This window comes from Protobothrops mucrosquamatus, unplaced genomic scaffold (genome assembly GCF_001527695.2).
Source record: "Protobothrops mucrosquamatus isolate PMUCROS unplaced genomic scaffold, P.Mucros_1.0 scaffold_164, whole genome shotgun sequence".
Classification (NCBI taxonomy): Eukaryota; Metazoa; Chordata; class Lepidosauria; order Squamata; family Viperidae; genus Protobothrops; species Protobothrops mucrosquamatus.
The window spans coordinates 224765-245760 of record NW_015386240.1 but is presented as its reverse complement, the minus strand read 5'-3'; the positions used below and the strand labels follow the sequence as shown (position 1 = coordinate 245760).

The window sequence follows — 20996 nt, the reverse complement described above, 5'->3', positions numbered from 1 at the left end:
CTCAATAGTAGTAACTGTGAGAGGGACCTCGGAGTCCTAGTGGACAATCACTTAAATATGAGCCAGCAGTGTGCTGCAGCTGCCAAAAAGGCCAACACAGTGCTGGGCTGCATTAACAGAGGGATAGAATCAAGATCACGTGAAGTATTAATACCACTTTANTGAAGGCAGGACAAGAAGCAACGGATGGAAACTAATCAAGGAGAGAAGCAATCTAGAACTAAGGAGAAACTTCCTGACAGTTAGAACAATTAACCAGTGGAACAACCTGCCTCCAGAAGCGGTGAATGCTCCAACACTGGAAGTTTTTAAGAAGAGACTGGACAGCCATTTGTCTGAAATGGTATAGGGTTTCCTGCCTAAGCAGGGGGTTGGACTAGATGACCTCCAAGGTCCCTTCCAACTTTATTATTATCATCATTATTATTGTTATTATTATTATTATTATTATTATTATTATTATTATTATTATTATTATTATTATTATTATTATTCCCCTCCCGCCGTGAAACAGCCGAAGCTGCCCCCATTACCTGTTCATGGAACCAAAAAAGTTGGGAACCCCTGCTCTAATAGAAATAGAATATGTCCAAGACAATTTAAAGGTAAAAGCTCTTAACCAATTCATGTCCCCCTCTTCTGTGTAATTTCTTTCTTTTTATCTTTTTTTACTCACTGCTCTGTAACATGTAGAGGCCACTCAGTGTGTTCAGATCTGCCCTTGTGGATTTTTTCTTGTTTCTTACGTAAATAATCTGTGTAGTTCTGCATAATTTAAGATTCATCACAGATACTATTTTTATTCATGCAAGGTCCAAAGTATGTTTTCTGAATCATTTTGGGAGTGTGCACAACCTTAATAATGACAATTTTGTAATGATTCTTTGACATGAACAGGGACAAAGTATGCAAAAAAAATCATGTTGATTTCTTGCAGGCGAAGTACATGAAGCTTGCTAAATATGTGTCTTGCCAAGAAATAAGACACAACACCAATGCTCTTAATGAGCGCAAAGGAACAGCACAATCTAACAGAACAGTCTGAAATAGCACATAATTCTTTCCTTCATCTCCAAAAGAATAATAAATGCTTGTAGAAGACTGGAAAACTCCAGGAAATCAGAAAATCAAACAGACAGTTAGTATCATACATTTATTTTTTATTATTTGTTAAATAATAAATGCTTTTAAAGAAAAGGTTACTGTTCTAAAATTTAGAAAAAAGTGTTTTCTCCTTTTAGGGTTAATTTTTTTTTAAATAATATAGGGAATTCTTTGAATATAAATTATGACAGTTTATAAAGATTAATGAGTAAACAGAAGTATATACTATTCTCCATAGCTAGAAAAAGCAGAGATAGTTAAATTGATTCCTTTATCCAAAGAAGAGAATATATTTAATTTTGTTTCTATTTGGAAATTGCTTCTGGATTTTGTGCTTGCAAAGGAAAAAAAAATCTTGTTTTTGCTGATTAAATATATTTGTTGCTGTAGAAATGGCTAGTATATACTATTGTGTAAAATAAAAAACAAATGTGTGAACTATACTCTGAAACAACCTTAACTCTTTCAGTGAAATTGAAAGTGATTATCACAGGGTACAGTGGAATTCAGATTTGAGGAAAAATTGATATGAAAAATGCACGCATGAGAAAATATTGAAAGAAAACTTAGCAAGACTGTGTACTACAGTCCACTGCTTGGCTCCTTCTGGAAGGGAACAAAATTCCCAATCTTTGAGGGGGATTGGGATGTGACCCTCTCCCAGCCTCGGCCTACCTTACAAGGTTGTAAGAATAAGATAAGCAAACCTTTGTGCCATCTTAAGTTCCTCACATGGAAGACTGTAATAAGCTGAGACAGTAAAATGTACGCATTTTTTGTTCTATGTGTTTTCCTTTTCCAGCTCTCTTTTCCACTACTTTTTACAAATAGGTCAGGAAGATACAGGGATTTTACTCCAGACAAGCAAGAGGCAGACTCTAGACAGTAACACTGGTCTTTGTTTGTTTGATATGTCAGTCAGCCAAGCAGCCAGCCTGTCACCAGCCAAGCCAACAGTCCAGGGCATTTGTTTTATTTATTGCTTAGTAAGACATGGTGCCCGGTTTTGATATCGGTGGCTGGCTGAGTCAGCAACTGCCACAAATTACAGAATAGCTATGAGAGGGAACAAAGAAAAGTTCAGGATTTTGGCAACAGAAAAGCTATCTCTCTATTTACAATTTGGAAGGTGAAACTAAACAGATGCAAAATTGTTCCTTTCTCTGTCTTTTCTTTTCAGGAGAGTATTCATATGGCATGGGCAAAGTGTATTCAAAGCTCCTAAGGAAAGTGGTTAGTTATTCTGGTTACTTTATTTGGAACCTCCTCACATTCCTATGGAGGTAGAAGAATTACTAGAAAGTGAAGAACTGAGTGTCTTGTTGGGTTAGTATATTTAACATGAAGTGGTTTGTTTGTTTGTTTGTTTGTTTGTTTATCCCTTTAATTCAGCCTTCGGTAGTGATTGTCATTGTTATGTCACTGAAAATTATGTGGAAAATATGTTTTTTATTGTTCGCAAAAACTACTAGGACCATGTGACAGAAGTTTTGCAAAATGAAGAGATCAAAATTTTCTGAGATTTCAAAATTCAAACTGATACGTACTTGGAACCTACTAGAACGGAACTACTCCTAAAGTTATAGAAAAAAAAAGAAAGTTTGTTTATTGATGGGGCAATACCCGAAGTAGTCAGATTAATGAAAAACAACAAATTTACAAATTATGGAGGAGAAAGATCAGTACTAATACCTAATGAAATTGGAATCTTGGTGTACTGACAAAAGGATCCACCATTTAGATATTTTAAACTTAATGGACTAAAGTCTCCTAATCTTGGGGAAAAATCCTATTTGGAACAGCTTACATTATATGGCATTACCTTCAAAACTCTTAGGTCCTTGACTGCGACCTGAATCATTATAGTCAACACCCAGTCAATTAGATTGTGATATTCATTTGAGCAATTACAATACGCATTTCTATTCCCTTTTAATGTATTACATACATATCAATTATCAGTTACATACATTGTAAAAATGTTGAGGTATTCTATAGGAGAATATTTTCGCCATGGATGTGGAAGTGTAAAGCTTCCACTTTACTCTAGAGACACCATTTTGTCTCTGTTTATTCTTTCCTAACCCTCTCAGTGCCTTTCAGCAGTCATCATGATTTTCATCCTTTTTCTATTCAGCAATTTCTATTCATTCCATTGTTTAATCATATCCCAATGGCCAGCTGAAAATTCAGTGCATCTTAATGTAATATTTGCCATCTGTGTTCATCCATAACTTACTCATGCAGTGGAAAATATATGCTGAAAGTCATTCTGATGACCTACCCTAAATGCCTCTTAGTTCCATTGCAATTGCATGACAATGTGCTCTGAATCTTGTCTGTTCCCCATAGTAATTTTATGACTAACACTGAAAAAAGTAATGACAAGGGTTTAAATAAGCAGGTGGAGTTTCTTACTTAAAGGAGTCCTACAGGATGATAAGCATAGGGAGCCCACATGAATCCAAGACAAGCATTGGGAGCCAGCATGAATCCAAGAAAGTTATCTATTCTTTCCTGGCACATGATACAACTGGTATAACTAAATGATACAACTAAAAAGTGATTTCTTTGAGGAAAGCAGAAATTAGGCAGCATCTAAAGCATAAAAGTTCAGGGTTCTTATTCAAAGGCTTTTCATATGGAAAAGTCATTGTTCCCATTTGATTCCCAAACAATGTGAAAAGAGAAGGAAGGAAAGAAAGAAAGAAAGAGAAGGAAGGAGAAAGAAAGAAGAAGAAAGAAAGAAAGAAAGAAAGAAAAGGAAGGAGAGAGAAAGAAAGAAAGAAAGAAAGAAAGAAAGAAAGAAAGAAAAAGAAAAAAAGAAAGAAAAGAAAAGAAAAAGAAAGAAAGGTTCTTCACTTTTTGACAATTCATTCATATTTATGCTGAGGTCCTATTTATGCTTACAGAGAAATGAGGCTCTTATTTCCCAGTGGGCACATCTATGGTTTCATAGTTTAGGTCTATCAGATCTGGGCTGCAATCCAGATAATCAGTAGACAGTAGCAAAGAGAAGCAAAACAAGTACAGTATATGGCTGCTATTTAATGATTGTCTGGACTTTATGGTTCATATCTGATAGCATTATTGTAGTTAGTGGAATTTCTTCTTCCTGCTATCAGAGAAGCAAATGTATTAAATTAAATGGGAATTCAATTGCATTGGTAGGTTGACATGGACTGATGAAAACAATCCATTCTCTCACACAGAAATCTGGCAAAAAGCAAATATTTCTTCTAAACAATTTATGAGACATACAAAATGGTGTAAAATCATTTGAAAATAGGTGGGGAGACAAAGCCCGAGGCTTTTAGTTGAGGAATGACAAGAACTTATCTAGAAAGGTTTATGAAATTACTAAACTTATCATAAAACAGGGCTTACAATTGATTTTTTTTTACCCTGGAATATAGACTTTTTTCAGTGAAGTTGACTATCTTTAAAGATCCATTCTAGTTGATTTATATTTCATCACATAAGACCATTTCTTTCTTTCTCACTTTTCTGGTTTTCTCCATTCTCACATGCAACAGAGGTAGTGAGAGGATTCCACACAAGAGACACTAGCCATTTGGCTATGGGGAAATATAGGAGCACCTCTTGAAGACATAGGTGCCCTAAATCCAGATCATGGGCACACATATCTGGTGTTTCATAGTCAAGGAGGACCTCCCCAACAATCCCAAAGTCTAACATCTGTACCAGTGAGGTGTGAAAGAGATAGTAGCATTTCAACTTTTTTCTGAAACAAATGAAAGATTATGAACATGATGCTATCAAACACGCTTCTGTTCTTAACAAAAACTCTATGCAGTGGATTTGACTGAGCATCAGTTAACTCATAAAAGGTCACCATATGATGAATGAGGATTTGAATTGGGTCTCTCTGATTAAAGTGACTGAAACTAACAAATAAGCAACAAAAGCCCACTTCGCTAACTTTTGCTATTTTCTGGATATTACAATATAAAATAGGTAACTCTGGTGATTTTTTTTAAAAAAACCAGTAAATAAGCAAGTAAATATTAAAGTTATCTAATGGGGTCTTTGGGTTAAAGCAAACAGTGACATTGGAAGTCTGCTCTGCTTTCCCTTATTGGAAGCTTGGAGAGAAATTGGTATCAAAAATAGGAAAAGAAATTGGGAAAACAGTGCTTGTACAGAAAGTAAATGCTGAGAGAAACCAAATGGAAGTTTAGCATTGTTAGAGCATAATTCATGGCATCAACCTTTTGAGATAAGCCAAGTGGGGACTAATGGAACTCTATTATTGCCAGATATATTAGCGGAATCTTGAAACTAAATAATCTCTCATCACTATTTCTTATACCAAAGAGTATCAAGATGGACAATCTTGAGTTTCTTTCTCACTCCCTCATATCTTTCAGGACTAAGCTGGTATTTCCACAACAGCTGTTGAATACCTTCTTCAAGGCCGTATCACTCTAGACATTGTACATTTCGAGTAATATCTCCTGATTCTCTTCAAATCCCACAATTACTACATTAATCACATTGTTGGCACTGAAGATGGTGTTATGACTGAGTAATTATCTCACTGGCATGGAAACTAAAACCTCCATACCAAGCCCAGTTATATAATTCCAGACTTCTTGGGTCTTGTTAATTGAAATTAAAATACAGAAACACAGTAGGATTGATTTAAAAAAAAATCCATTCATGTTGGGAAACTCTTGCCCAGCATCAAATTTATTATATTTTAACAATGGCCATTACATTTTATAGTTTCTTTGATAGTGTGCTTGTCAGGCAAAAGGAAATAAGTTGGATATAATAAAAAGAGATTACTATGGAAAACATTGCCCTCTACTCAATTTGTTTGTTTTGGCTACAATTGCACAGAATATTTCAGCAGCTAAGACAAAGGTTAAGCACAAGTAGCAGTAATTGATCATGATAAACCATTTCTAACCATAGGAATAAAAGTATTTTATTGTCTGCTTGCAGCAGCTGATCACAGGGAAGTTGAGTGTCTTATCATAACATTCATCACATTATTTTATAAAGGTAATGAATCAGATCCGAGAAGCAGCTTTAAATGTTTAGAAATCCTGTACAATTGATGTTTAAAGCAGCTAGGGAGCCTAAACAGAGAATATCCCACCACTGAAACATTTTTTTTTACAATATACTCTTTAAAGAGCAATTGTTCCTATGTGAGGCAGCTTAAATTCGTCACAGTGAAGACCTTTTCATTGGGAAAATGATGTAATTCTTTATATCAAGACAAAGAGGAGGTGTGATTTGCCTTAATGATACACTGCATACTGCCTTCTAGGCACCCCCACCATCTTCTATCGCATGTCCTCAGGGTTCTTTCCTTCATTTGCAAAAGTTGGACAAGGATTCTAAGGACCGTTCCAAAAGACAGCATGATGGAAGCTCTTTTAAGTGCTTGCCACCACCAATAGCATCTTCAGTACTTGGAAGGTTGGAAAGGATTTCCAGAGAATTCTAAAATGAGTGTTGCTTTATAGCAGCGGTTCTCAACCTATGGGTCACGACCCCATTTGGGGTCGATCGACCATTTCACGGGGGTCGCCAAGCAAGGCTGTCCGCCATTTTTTTCCCCTTTTCCGGCGGGTGCCTTACCTCCCTTGAGCTGGGCCAGCTGGTGGTCGGCCTGCTCCGTCTCTGCCGCTTGCCAGCTACGCCTTGGCCGGCGCAGGGGGGCGGAACCACGCATGTGCGGCACTCCCGGGCAGGGAAAGTCCTTGACTTACGACCGATTGGGTAGTTCTCGACTTACGACCGGTTTAGTCCTTGACTTACGACCGATTTAGTCCTCGACTTACGACCGGTTTAGTCCTCGACTTACGACTGGTTGGGGGTCGCGGCATTAAAAAGGTTGAGAACCACTGCTTTATAGTCTCCTTCAAGCATCCTACAGCATGGGCAAAAGCCAAAATGGTGGCCTTTTTTTCACTCTTAGAATTGTCAAAGGAAAATGAACAGGCTCTGGGGAAGCAAGTGCAGAGAGAAGCAAAGCACTATAAAGCATCAAGACTCCTTCTCTTTATTCTTAGAAGTCAGGGGGCTGTGTTGCTTCCGGAAGCAGCCTTGAGGGGTGATTAATGCAAACATTGCACCCTCCTTCAGATATTATTATTTGAGGCCTAATGAAACCACATTCTATGCTATTTTGAAGGAAATAAAAAGAAAAGAAGAATTAAAGAAATATCCAGAAAAGATAAGTATTCTTCAACAAATTAAGCTTTTACAACAGTTGCCTTTAGAAGTAAGAGAAATGGAAGTGAAGATGAATTTTGTAAAACCAAAAAAAAAAAAGAGTTTGCAAATAATCCAAAGAACTGGCTAGCAGATACATTATAGAAAGAAAAAGAAAAGCATATTGAAATTATAACTTCAAATTTATGTTGGAAATGAGAACATCTAGAAGGGACCATGCTTGGTGGACATGGAAAAAAACTAGAGGATTCTTGTCTCAAACACACATAATAATTCAGAGGATTTTTAAGATTAATATAAAATTGAGACTAGAGGTTTTTCTTTTAGGACCGAAGGCTAAGCATTAAAAAAAATCATACAACTTTGGTTTTGTACATGATAACTGTAGAAAAGATTATTGTATGCACACAGTTTGAAAAATTTGGCTTTGCTCACAATGGAGGAATGATTGGTGAAGATGATGGAACTTGCTAAGATGGCTAAATTGACTTCTTTGATTGGAGAAAAGACAATAGCTACATACATTGCTGATTGGAAATTCCATATGGACTTTTTGCATAAAACAGAAAAAAATAACTTAAGATTTATGGTTTTGATATTTCTACAGGATAGATTATAGAAAAAAGAGAGCTATGTTGTAACTTTAGAATAAAAGGTAAAGTTGTAATTGTACATATAACTTCTGTAAAGGAGGTTGGAAACTATTTCTTTGTAGTTTTTGTCTTTTCTATTTTTCTATTTTTCTTCTAGGGTTGTCACACTGGGTCTGCTGCACTCAGCCAATTCTTTTACGCTGCAGGGCAGTATTACAGCGGATATAAACCATGAGTTTCAATTCAGAAGAGGACAGTCATTCTCTATCGTATCCTGGGAGGGAGATGAGAGAAATAATGAGATGGAATTTCATGTGATGGGATTGGTGATGTCACTTAGCCTGCTTGTGAAAGGCAATTGGACATTAAATCAAAGGAGATCAAAAGCCTGGATTATTTCAGTCCTGCCAGGCAATTATGTGATGATAACCCACTTTATTATAAAATATAACTCAGGGGAACAGCTTGCCTTTAGAAATCGTGGGTGCTCCATCACTGGAGATTTTTAAGAAGAGAGTAGACAGTCACTTGTCTGAAATGGTATAGGTTCTCCTGCTCAAGCAGGGGGCTGGACTAGAAGACCTCCAAGGTCCCTTTCAGATTCTATTCTATTCTATTCTATTCTATTCTATTCTCATCATCATCATCATCATCATCATCATCATCATCATCATCCTAGTGTTTTTCCCACAAGTGCGGGGTTCACTTTCAGATCAACAAGTGCCATCTTATGCAATCATACATAGTATCTAGGTCCAACTAGACATTTTTTATTTCTGCATTTATTGTAGCTTGTCATCTTTGCTTCGGCCTTTCACACAGATGCTTGCCATCTATATTAAAATGGAAGGCAATGTAGGCAACAGTGTGGGTGCTGTTCATAGAACCTGGCCATACCACCGTAGGCGTTTCTCCTGCATTTTCTCTGATATTGGCCTGGTGCCCATTTGCTTATGAACTGTGTCATTGATAACATGATCCAAGAGGAAAACCCTTAACAACCAAGAAAGCATGTGCATCTCTATGGCCAGCCCTTGCCACCATATAGAACTGCTGGGCACACCATCATAAAATATATATCATTATAAAATATAACTGATGTAATAAAAAGGATTGATTTGATTCTCTTCAAGTCAAGCTTGACTTCTGGTAACATGGTTTTCTTTCACTAGTATGGATGAAGTTTGCCTTTGTCCAGACTTTTGTTTAACTTTATTGTCCAGCCTATCCACTTCTGACCCTGCCTAATTTAGGTAGAACCTAAGGATAGGACTTACTAATTTCAAGATCAGTTGAATTAATTGATGCAACTGATTAAAACTGCCTGAACTGAGCAAGGCAGATAATTTTCCAAAATTCCTGAATTGTAATCTATAATAACAAAGCTATAGTAATAAAGCGGGTTTGTCTACTGAGAATAGAAACTATTACAATTAATGCCAGATGCTTTATACTGGTAAAAGGATCAAGTAGCAGTAATAAGTAAGAGTTATGACAGAAAGCAATAATACCAAGATAACACTGGATTGTGTGAGTCATTGGCTTTATCTGAAATATGACAGCTTCATGGGATTATTTGGCCTTAAGAGCCACTTCTTACTCTGGTGGAATGTGTGTGTTTCTTAGGCCTGAATAAGGAAAAGTAGGTGATATTTGCCTCTGAGGTTACGTGTTTTTAAAAAGACTGTCTACTATCTCAGCAAAGTTTAGAGAGAAGGTAAGTTCATCTGGCAGTTTGAGGAATAAATCTCACCGTTAAATTTTAATTGTTCAAAATATAATTTTTATAATAATTCATTCCAGCAAGGCTATAATCTCACATTCACTAGAATATAATTAAGATATAAATATGAAGTTAGATGCTACCATGGGGGGGGGAATGAAAATTTAAGGATCTATTTTTCATTACTACAGTGTATAACTTAAGTCAGGGGTAGTCAACCTTGGCTCTTTTATGACTCGTGGACTTCAATTCCCAGAATTCCTGAGCCAGCTTAGCTGGCTCAGGAATTCTGGGAATTGAAGTCCACGAGTCATAAAAGAGCCAAGGTTGACTACCCCTGACTTAAGTGAATAAATAAATGAATGAAAAGGGGAATTCAACATTAGGTAATAAAAAGAGTGATATCCTTGGATAAATGAATGTTAAAACAATATGCAGAATATTGAGTCATTACAGTGGCAAAGATTAAACTCACATATAGCAAATATCTGCTCCAGAAATGGCTTTAGCAATTGTTCTTCCCATTAGAAAAGGCCATTTTAAACTGGCATTCTTATGTCAATGGTTGTTGATTTGAGTTAAACCCAAAGATGTAATTTTACCAGTTCCAGTTACTTTTAGGAGCTACTATACACCTTTTTATGACATTGGGTGGCAGGAAAAGTTACCGTCTTTCAGCTTGCTTCAACAGTTGACCATTTAAGGGAAAATGGTATTTGGAAGTAGGCATAATCTTTTGATAAGGAATGTCTTATAAGTACGCAGCTGTGATGTTTATATTCTGTGCACGATAAAATATGTTTTTGCATTTCAAAATAAAGGATATTGATAGCATTCTTTTCTCTTCCAAAAGGAAGATATGGATTTGGGGTGGGGGGGGCATGCAGGATGCATGATAAGACAACCTTTGCTATTTATTCCAGTTTTTTAGATTTATTAGAAAGACCAGCTGCTTTGGCTTTCAATAGGGTAGTGTTTAGTATCTTGCCCTAATTTCTGCACATTATTTCTTGGAATTTGATGAAGACATGGATTAAAAATCAGTGAAAATCTAGAACTTGACAACATTTATAAGGCAGCATTTGAGACGATTCATGGTATAATTAGGATTAAGTCTGTGCAATAAGTATCTCAATTAAATATAGCTTAAGACATGAACTACTGAAAAAAAATGCTCACAGAGATGTCAGATGATATAAAATCCCCCCCCCCCGTGTTGCTTGATCTGAGTTGATTGTTTCCATTCGTATATGGCACTTATCACTTACAGTAATCACTGTAATGGTTTGGCCATGCATCAAAGAAAAGTACAATAAGAATATTATGCTATGCTTCATAACTCAGACATACCAAGATGAAAATCAGATTATCTTAGAGTGCTTTGAACCAAAACATTTGTTATTCTACAATGTTGCAACTCAAAGATTGGAAACCACAAGGTCCTTTTTAAAAAAAAATATATGTTAAAAATTGATTTATGATCTAGCCATACAGTTTTAGTCTCATCAAAGTGCTGCAATGCAATTCTATTAAAAAGCAATGCCCACTTTATTAAAGTTTATAGTTTATTCACAATGAAGAAGAACTCTTGAGTATTGTATTATTTCTTATAGGCCACTTCAGAAAAATTCCAGGTTTAAGTTGTAACTACGGTAAGAACTTTTTCTTGCACAACTTTTTTAGACATAGTACCTCATTGTTTTGTATTTTGCTGCCTCCTCACCAACTCCTAAATCCTAACTCTTTTTTTCTGTTGTGGTATAGTTCTATACTGAGTATCTTGGGAATATCATGAACCAGGTAGCATTTATGAGAGTCTTTTTTATTTTAGACTCTTTTAGACTAAGTACATCAAGATGAGAACCACAATTACTAGTACTATTTTAATGGGAGACACATTTATTAAATACTTACTATCTTGATGTCTAGTATTCCATACTTTGTTATAATTCTACTGATGTTCATTTTATTATTGCATGTGCATGTTTGAAGAACTTCAAACATAGTAGTAGATTATGAGCAATCACTATTTTGGGAAAAAGAAAAAATGGGTTCGATAGCAATAATTGCTCTAGAACAATAATGTTTAATACTAAAATGTAAATAAGCATCTTTCTGAAAGGAGAGAAAGTTGTATTTTTAGAAATGCAGATGGAAATGTAAGGGGGGGGGGGGAAATCCCTATAGGACGAACATTATATCAAACATGCAACAATAGAAGTTTCCCAAAAATGCAGTATCCATTTCAACTTAGCATGTGGGCTTTTTTGAAATTCACAGTTGACACTGATTTTCCACAATGGAATTCCCTAGTAAATTAATTCAGAACAATAGGATTTCCTATTCTCCACCTAGGGATTTCCTGATTGTCTGGTAATTCTATTGTAGCCATAAATGCAGGAATAGGGATGGCTGCATTTTGGAGTTAAATGTGGTATGCAGCTTTTAAACATCTTGACTCTAATGTTTACTTTGTGTGTAAATAGACTGTAGATGAAGGGCAGTGAACTTTGTTTTGTTCAGGGAGGGTCCAAAATAAATGCTGTTTGGGCTATTTTTCCCCCACTATTTTTTATAGCTATGAGTTCCTTTCTTCTCTTTCTCTCACCTCTATACATTTTCTTCTTTGAAAAGTCATCTTTCTAGAGCTGCCATATTTTAACTCCAGCATGCTAGAGGAGTTAACCAAAAAGACTTCTCTTGATAGAGGGAGGTAGGAAAAAATCCCATGTGGTTAACATTTTAAGTGTTAAATAGATCTGCTCGCTCTGAAATTAGTTGCTCCAATGCGGAAGAAAGTGGCCAATGGAAACAGTTTCTATCAATGGGTTAACATTGACAGTAGATAGTAAAAGCAACAGGATCACTTGATCATTTCTAATTGAAAATTAATCAAGAGCTCCCCCATTTTGAATGCATTCTGTTTTATTTTCTGCATTACATTAAACATACAGGTAGTCCTTTGCTTAACAACAGTAATTAGGTTTGGAATTTCTACCGCTAAGTGCTGTGCTCGTAAAGCATGATGCCACATGAGTGCACCATTTGGTGACAACAGTTCCAGAACATCCGGTTCTCCTAGTTAAGCAACTATGATGCCATCATTAAACATAACATCATATGGTGACCATTTGTGACCTCTGCTGATTTTACCATTGTACCATTTACTTGCTGGAAGTCAGCAGTGAAGGTCTCAAATGGTGATCATGTGACTGAGGGATGTTGTGACATTATAACTGTGAACCAGGCATCAAGCACTCAAATCGCAATCATGTGACTGTGGGGACACCACAACCATTGTGAGTACAAGGATTGGTGATAAGTACCACTTGTTTAGCACTGTTTTAAGTCTGAACAATCGCTAAACAAGTGGTTATTAAACATGGATTACCTGCAAAAGAGACGAGTTAAGTTCCAGAAGGCCTGCTTATAAGGGGGCAATACAACCAAATATTTGTTTTTCATCCTTTTGTCAAGTATATATGGCCATGTAATAAATGTTTTTTTTAATATGCCACCTTTGGAGGGGCAATTGTGAAGAACCATTACAGAAAGGAGCAACTTCCCCACTCAGACAAGCATATGTTTCTATGAAGAGACATTGCATTTGGCACAGAAGCTAAGGCAGACAAAGAGATTAAAGGTTTTATGTTGACAAAAGGACAGGCCTTGCATGGAAAAAAAATCCTTGTTCAGTTGGTTGCATTGCTGAACCAAGATATAGGTGGGAAAGATCTTAAGGAGCTTCTCTGAGTCAGATCACCTTAAACTAGATAGATCAATCTTTATAAAGCTGTTTCTTTTCATTTCTTTTTTTATAGATATTTTCTTTTCATTTCTAAATTTCATTTGAATTCTGTAACTTCAGAAATTCAATGAAATTAGATTACATATTACAGAACTACTGGAATAGCTTTTTCACTTCATAAACACGATAACTCTTCTTCCTTTGGAGAGGAAACTATTCTGAAGATATATAGATATCCCTTTGGTCTTTCACACAAAGAAAGTCTTTCAGAAATGAGAAAGGACATATTTTGTCTGGTTTTAGGCAGACACAGGCTCTCTCTCTCTCTCTCCCAAAGAGATCTACTGATCAGTTAAACCCCTAGGGGTCAGTATAGCTATATATGTCAGAGCATGGGCATCTAGTCTTAGGCTGTGGGGTGAATTCTACAATGCAACTAGATATCAAAGCTTTTCTTTCACCAATTAGCCTTGAAGTTTGAGAGACTTCTTGGATGAACAAAGCTCTCATTAAATCATGACCCTAAAGCAAGGCAGCTCAGAGGTTATTGGGGTTTAGATGAAGCTTTCTGGGCTAATGAGGCCCATTGCTCTTAGAGAGAACTATGCCCAAGGGCAAACTGAGCAGAACAATAGTCCAAGAGCAATGTTGTCCGGCAGGTCTGTTGACATGAAAGCAGAACGGACAAACAGGTGCCAATAGGCAGAAAAGCAGTCAGGATTAACTGAGTCAACAAAGAAAAGAGTCTCTGATGCCAGGTCATATGGTGCCTATCACTGTAAGAAGAAAAAAAGAACATAATATCTGTTTGGACCAGGTCTGTTTCCTTTTTCTCTTGTGTAAATTAGTGGCTTTTCCCTTCCAGTCTCCCCAAAGAGCAATCACTGCTACTCAGATGTTAGAGGTACTAATTCCTTTATGAGCAAAGAAAGGAAAGTCCCCATCCTCCAGCAAAGCCTGGAGGGTAATAGTGGCTCTCTCTTAAATTGTGTTCCCAACAAAGGAAAGAAAAGCTCCTGGATACAATTGCTTGCAGCAGCTGTTAAAACAAGTGCAGGCCAGGGATTTTGGAATCACTGGACATTGTCCTTTGTTATGAAAGCAACCATATTAGATACAACCCAGTTACTAATATTGCTTTAGGTCAGTGTTCCTCAACCTTGACAATTTAAAGGCATGTGGACTTCAACTCCCAGAATTCCACAGCCAGCAATGCTGGCTGTGGAATTCTGGGAGTTGAAGTCCACATGCCTTAAAATTGTCAAGGTTGAGGAACACTGCTTTAGGTGAATAACATGAACTATATTGTCCCAATATGGTAACTCATGTTTTTTAACCATTATTTATCAAATTAGCTCGGTTGCCTGGGTCCATGAAGTACACTGAACCAGAAACTAGTCATCATACTGAAGCACAAGCAAGCCAGCCTCGTTTTGAAATAGTGTATTGTATAAATTCAGCCGTATTAGGCCACTGTCTGAGTTGTAAGGCAAACTCCAGGTGGGACCTCTTATGATGGAATCTGTCTTTCTAGGAAAAGTCTTTGCATCCCAAAAAATAAATAGTAGGTAGAACCATCATAATTTTTTTTAATTACAAAGAAATTGAAAAATTGGAATTTGATCTCCTTGCTGATGTTAGAATTCACTATGGACAGAAAAAGATTGTAAGTAAATGAATTACAAAGCTATGATCTCAGTGAAAACTATGGACCCTTCTACCTAAGGATTCTGAGCTGGTTTGAAATGCCTTCCAAATCTTTGCATTTCCATGACAACACTGCTGAAGAGTTGAACTGATTTACTGTATATCTGACTTGTTTTCAGGATAGTTGAAACTACTGCCAAACAAGATTTTTACCACTGGAAAGGGATGATGCTGAAGTTTTCATTGGAGGGAATTCTTTCCTTAAACCCCTCCTGCTTTTTGAGTTTCAGGTCCTGGAAGTGGAATGTTAGCTTAATGGCTTTCCAGTTTCCCCCTCAGTCGCTCAATCCAACAAGCATGAATGAAATATGCTCAGAATAATTGTCTATAAAATGCCAAGAGATTGGATTTCTTTTTCTTTTCCCTCCTTTTTTTTTTTTTAGTTTAGGTTGGAGAAATTTTGTAGACGTAGGACCTTTAGAAGTTCAGGGCAGAACAATAATTTTCACTTCTTTTTTTCAGCATTCCAAGTCAAGAGAAAGATTGCCTTCAAATTGTTTCTGAGAATATGAGAGATGAAAATGGCAGCAGGGTGACAATGCCCGCAAAAGGAATTTAATGTGCTTGTAAGAGCGAGCAGTATGAATAGCTTGTGGGTATAAAAGAGTCTTCTATAAGTAGACTGCAAACAGAGTCTATATAATTTTCAGGCAGTAAACAAAGTAGTTTAATCATCAAGTTCCTTCACTTCTTTCCTCTGCCTTTAAAAGATCTGCCAGGTGAGTCCTTCCCTGTCAAAGAGAAACTAGAGCTGGTCTTCAAGTCCTAGTACCTCTGGAAGTAAAGTGATGCTTTGTGTTTCAGTTTCCATTTACGTATCTGAATAGTATTATGTATAAGGAATGTTTGGCATACTTCTAGTCAACCCTTAGTAGAAAATAAATGTTCCATTTAAAAACTGAACATCAGTTTTGCATGTCTCTTCTATTACTTTAGAGTGACTTGAAAGAGGCAGAAAAAGAGAGGCAGCTGAGTCCCCAACAGTGTTATATACTCACTTGCAGGACCTCAAATAGAATATTGCATAGATAGAAGTTCAAGGCTGCCTTGGGATGCCAAAAAGTCAAGTGTATCCCATGACTTTAGTGATATTCCACCTTATTTATTCTTAAATGTATTGTTTTTTCTATTTTCAGTTTCTATTTCCACCCCAGGAAATTGCATTCTTAGAACTATTATCAAAAAATAATTATATTATAAACCTGTAGCATTGGACTACAATTCCCAATTAGCACCACAACTCCAGCTCCAACTAAACTATTGGATCCAGTACATCAGGATCAGGGGTTGGCAATAACAATCTCTTATCACATCTGTGTGTGTTTACTACTGTCCTGGATTTAGGAGCTTTCAAACTCTCAAAATAGGGGGAAAACTCTCAGCAACTGAAAATATTTTTATCATCTTCCTCCTCCTTCTCATCTTATAGTTGGTTCTGCTTTCTGTGAGGTGCTCTATCAAATTTTCCCTTTCCCAGTTTCTGGTTGCCTTGGTCAACAAGTTATAAAGATTAATAAAGTGTATTTTGTGTTCTGAATCCTTAAGCTGGGATTTTCCTCTTTTGTTGATCTTGACCCCTGACCCTCAGTTGGGATTGGATATGTTTGTGTCTATGTAGGAAGATCAGTCACTAGGGATTCTCTATGGATTCCCAAAGAATTTTTGTCATTAATTCATTGATTATTTATAAAAGGCACACATTAATACATCATCTGGATTCTTCTCCAATTCCATCCCAGTGTCAACCAAAGTCATCCATTGCACCAATGAAACATTTCTGAGTTGGCAGTGAGCAGCATACATGCAGTTGCCATTATCACCAGTCCCTCTTGTATCTCTGTAAGCCAGTGAATGATACTCCTTATTTTTTCAAACTGAGACAAGTTAAAGTCAATAATTGGTAGATTTTTTTCATGGCTCCCTGAACTTTATCTGTTAATGGGAAAGACAATTATCAATTACTCTGTGGAGGAACAGGGATGAGTAAATGTGAGTGGATATTTAGAATTGTTGCCTGACTAACAATATGCAGTGGTGCTTTGTGCCTATTACAAAGGTCTAGTGCTTTTCCAAAGATAAATTAATTAATTAATTAATTAAACCTCTGTCCCCATATAGCCCATCTGAAAGTCAGAAATATTAAAGAAAGTTGTAGGGTATATCAGGAGAAAACTATCAATAATGGGTGACTTCCATTCTCAGCCATTTCTGTAGGGGTATAGCAGATCTGGCAGCCAGGGAGTGTGACTGGCAATGCCCAGAAATTGCCTGTGGAGTTGGTGACAACCAAAACTGATAAAGTGTGTTCCCAGCAAAACTTGGGTTAGGAGAAAAAGGGAAATATAACTCTAAAACAGCAACAGCTAAAAACAACTTTAAAGTACTTGAGATATAGGCTGGGTTTGAGGTAACATGCCATAAAAATAATCACCAGGGCATGTTTATGCCATAATTGGGGATGTAAGTGGTAGGCCTTCCACACACACACACACTCACACAAAAACAGGACTATAAACTATATCTTTATTATACTGCAGGAAACAGTGGGCAAAATAGATGATTAGTTTTGTCTGAATGATGGAATAAGTGTACACAATTTATATCTGATTGGATTTCAAACATCTTATGTCTTGTTATACTGTTGCTTTCTTGAAGAAGCAATTTGGATTTATCTTATCTCTTATCTCATGGTATCCATTGCTCTTTTATTCAGATAAAACCCCAATTAAACTTGAATTTCTCAACTCCAAATTAACACCATTTGCAATAACACCATCACTGTGCAGATTAACTTACAATTTTGCATTTACATCTGAAGGCCAAAGGTTTTTCCAGTAATCAGTGTGGTTCTTTTGATCTTCATCATCTGGCATCCAAACTGTGTCCAAATATTTTAGCTAAGTCTATACAGATTTCTGGACAATCCCATAATAGTCTGCTATTGCCTTCTTGGATTTTGGATTCTTTTCCGAGGTGAGTTGGAAAGCTGGAACCCAACTTATCCTCATTGCCTATTATGTATTATCCCCTTCCCCTTTCATTCATGCTGGCACAGTGACTTTATCAAAAGTTCGTGCTAACATCAATCTCAGGTTTATGGAAATTGTTGAGCTCTTACCTCATGTCAGGGTAGCCATCCTCTGGGAGACGTCAGCTACTGAATTTAGATCATGATTTATTTTTGCCCCCAAATGGACAGGATCACAGTTCAATGTGAGTAATAATTCATGAGTACCAGTTGGTATTCTGACTTTGTAACTATGTAAATGGTCTCTGCACTCTCCTGGAAAAAAATGTTTGAGAAGAATTAAAGTTTTATGATATGAATCATCAGTCTGATGCCGGCACCATCAGATAATATTATTGTGTCAAACCCTGAAAAGAAATCCTGAAAATTGCACAAACCAGCCTCACTGTTTGAATTAAGAAAAAAATATTGGGTGGTGTTGCTGAACATAGTGTATCTTTAGTAAAATGTGTTGCAGCTGCACATGACTTAGAATTCAAATGGACTCACAAAAATGCCAGTGAGATTCCGTAAAATCATCTTTATGTTAGTGTGTCTCCTATGACTCCTTCTTTGAAATCACTGCCAGCTGACCTCGAATCTTGTATCCAATTGGATTCAACAGCTAGTTTTGCATCTCAGCTTCTAAATTATTCCATGAACCTGTCAGCCAAAATGCTGAAATAGATCTGTGTATAAAATACATCTATTTAACTTTCCAATGGTGTTACATAGTAGATTGCCTGGCCTAATCTTTAAGACATTATTTGTTCAAGGCAGGTTACTTATAATATTTCAAGCCAAACATAATATATTTGTTCTGGATGAAAATAAATTATCTTTTTAGGAACATGGTGAGCTTCTTTTGTGCTCTTGTGGAAGCAGTTGTTATTTCAAATGGCATTACTTTTTTCTTATAAAATAATATCCATTACATGAGTAAGAAGGGCTGAAAATATCTGTACCAAATATTCTTACATTCTTTTAAATGTTCTTTTTTATAACAACAACAACAACAACAACTTTGTCACTTTGAATGTACACCAATCAACATACATCAAAATGAAATTTTGTTCCATACAGCTCTCAAAGGGTCACCACCTTCAATATACACTCCTTGTTTGTGGCCAGCTCAAGTTTCAGAACGTCAATTTTAGTCTCTAGGGAGCAAACGATGGCAAACAGGAAAGATGGAAACGGAGTGCCATATGGATTAGCCCTCAAATTAGCTTGAATTCCTGCATGACAACCTCGTCTCCTTTCCTTTTTCTGATCCTGTCTCTTCCACCTTTTCCTTAAAGGGGCCTCACTCCTTTTCACCCCTGGAGCACGCTGCCGCCACCTCCAACTCCTCCAAATGCCTCTCTCTTTTCCTCTGGGCCTGCCGACAGCGTCATCCAGTTCCTTTGCTTCATAAGCCCTGGGACCTCTCCTCCTCTGCCTCCTTTGGAAACAGCCCTGATCTGCAATATAAACCGTCACTGTGCCAGCAATCAGATCTTGCTTCTGGCAGAACAATTTCAAACAGCACCAACAACTTTTAACAGTCTCACCAACAGCTAAAACCTCACCATACCAGCAAAGATTGTTGGTCGTATGTTAGCTTAGTCCCACCATGTTGCTCAAACACATTAAAACCTTCCCAATCATGTGGCCTATATCCCTTATATCCCTCCAAAAACCTTTCCCCTTTGAGAGACAATGCTGCCCCAGCCGATCCAGGTGTCGCCATCTTAGAAATTTATAGTAATTTTATTAGGGCTTACAAGTATAATGTGTAATACAATTGAAAACAAATATAAAAGAAAAAGAGAAGTGCAGAAAGATAGAAAAAAACAAGAAAAAAAGATTTCCCCCTAACAAATAATTATAAACTTAACATCTTCTCCAGTATTTCAATTTAAAAAAATCTTCTTCCTATATTTCATTTCCAGTCAATAATTAAGTTGTAAAAAACCATCATTCAGCAGAAGTGTATTAAGAGCTACCAGAAATAGTCCTCGACTTACAACAGTTCATTTAGTTTATGACAATTTTTCCACACCTACTGTTGCAGCATCCCCTTGGTCATGTGATCAATATTTGGATGATTGGCAACTGGTTCATATTTATGACGGTTGCAGTGTCCTGAGCTCATATGATCACTTTTGGTGACCTTCTGACAAGCAAGGTCAATGGGGAAGCCAGATTCACTTAACCACCATGTTAGTAACTTAACAACTGCAATTATTTACTTAACAACTATGACAAGAAAGGTCGTAAAATGGGGCAAAACTCACTTAACAAATGTCTCCTTTGGTAATATAAATTTTGGGTTCAATTGTTGTTAAGTCGAGGACTACCTTTATTCTGACTATTCAAATATCTATTCTATTAAAATCTATTCAAACTTCAAAGTCCTTTCTTACCGTATGTTTATTTTCCAATCAGTCAAACTTTTCCATATATAGTTTCTTATAGTGAATTTCAATACTTTAAATATTTCCTTGATGCCATCAAGATATACCATTATGGTTCCAAAATAACATTTTGAATCATTTCTAGTTGAGGCCAGTGAAAAGGACTGCAAAGTGCAGTTAAATAATCTATTATTTATCTTTAATGAATAAGGTATATCCTTTATTTTTCATATTCATGTAAAAAGAAACCAATATGTATCTTGAGTAAAGAGTTTTTATCCCATTTGAGTGTGATGAACTCTTCTCTTAGGATGATCTCTCCTTTTTCAAAAATTAAAATACAGCTGTACAGGCATGCCTAATTGCTCATAACAAGGATAAATGAAATGGAAGATTAATTCTAAAGTAATGGAGGAGAACATATAAAGAAAATACCCCTCCTGTCTCTGCTGTGAGGAATTTGGCAACTCAGGAAATCCAAAAGGATACCCAAGTATAGACA

The 20996-nt window shown here is 36.5% G+C and overlaps 1 long non-coding RNA gene across 2 annotated transcripts; it reads left to right on the top strand.

The window, feature by feature from the left end:
* The first annotated feature begins 574 nt into the window (after positions 1–574).
* On the top strand, positions 575–16205 carry LOC107292319. 2 transcript variants are annotated; one of them, XR_001548993.1, is made up of 5 exons: positions 575–605; positions 938–1138; positions 2285–2430; positions 11247–11285; positions 15551–16205. It is a non-coding gene; the product is annotated as an uncharacterized LOC107292319 (long non-coding RNA). The 2 variants fall into 2 exon arrangements; XR_001548992.1 differs by lacking the exons at positions 11247–11285; positions 15551–16205 and having other exon boundaries at positions 2285–2679.
* Positions 16206–20996: the final 4791 nt, after the last annotated feature.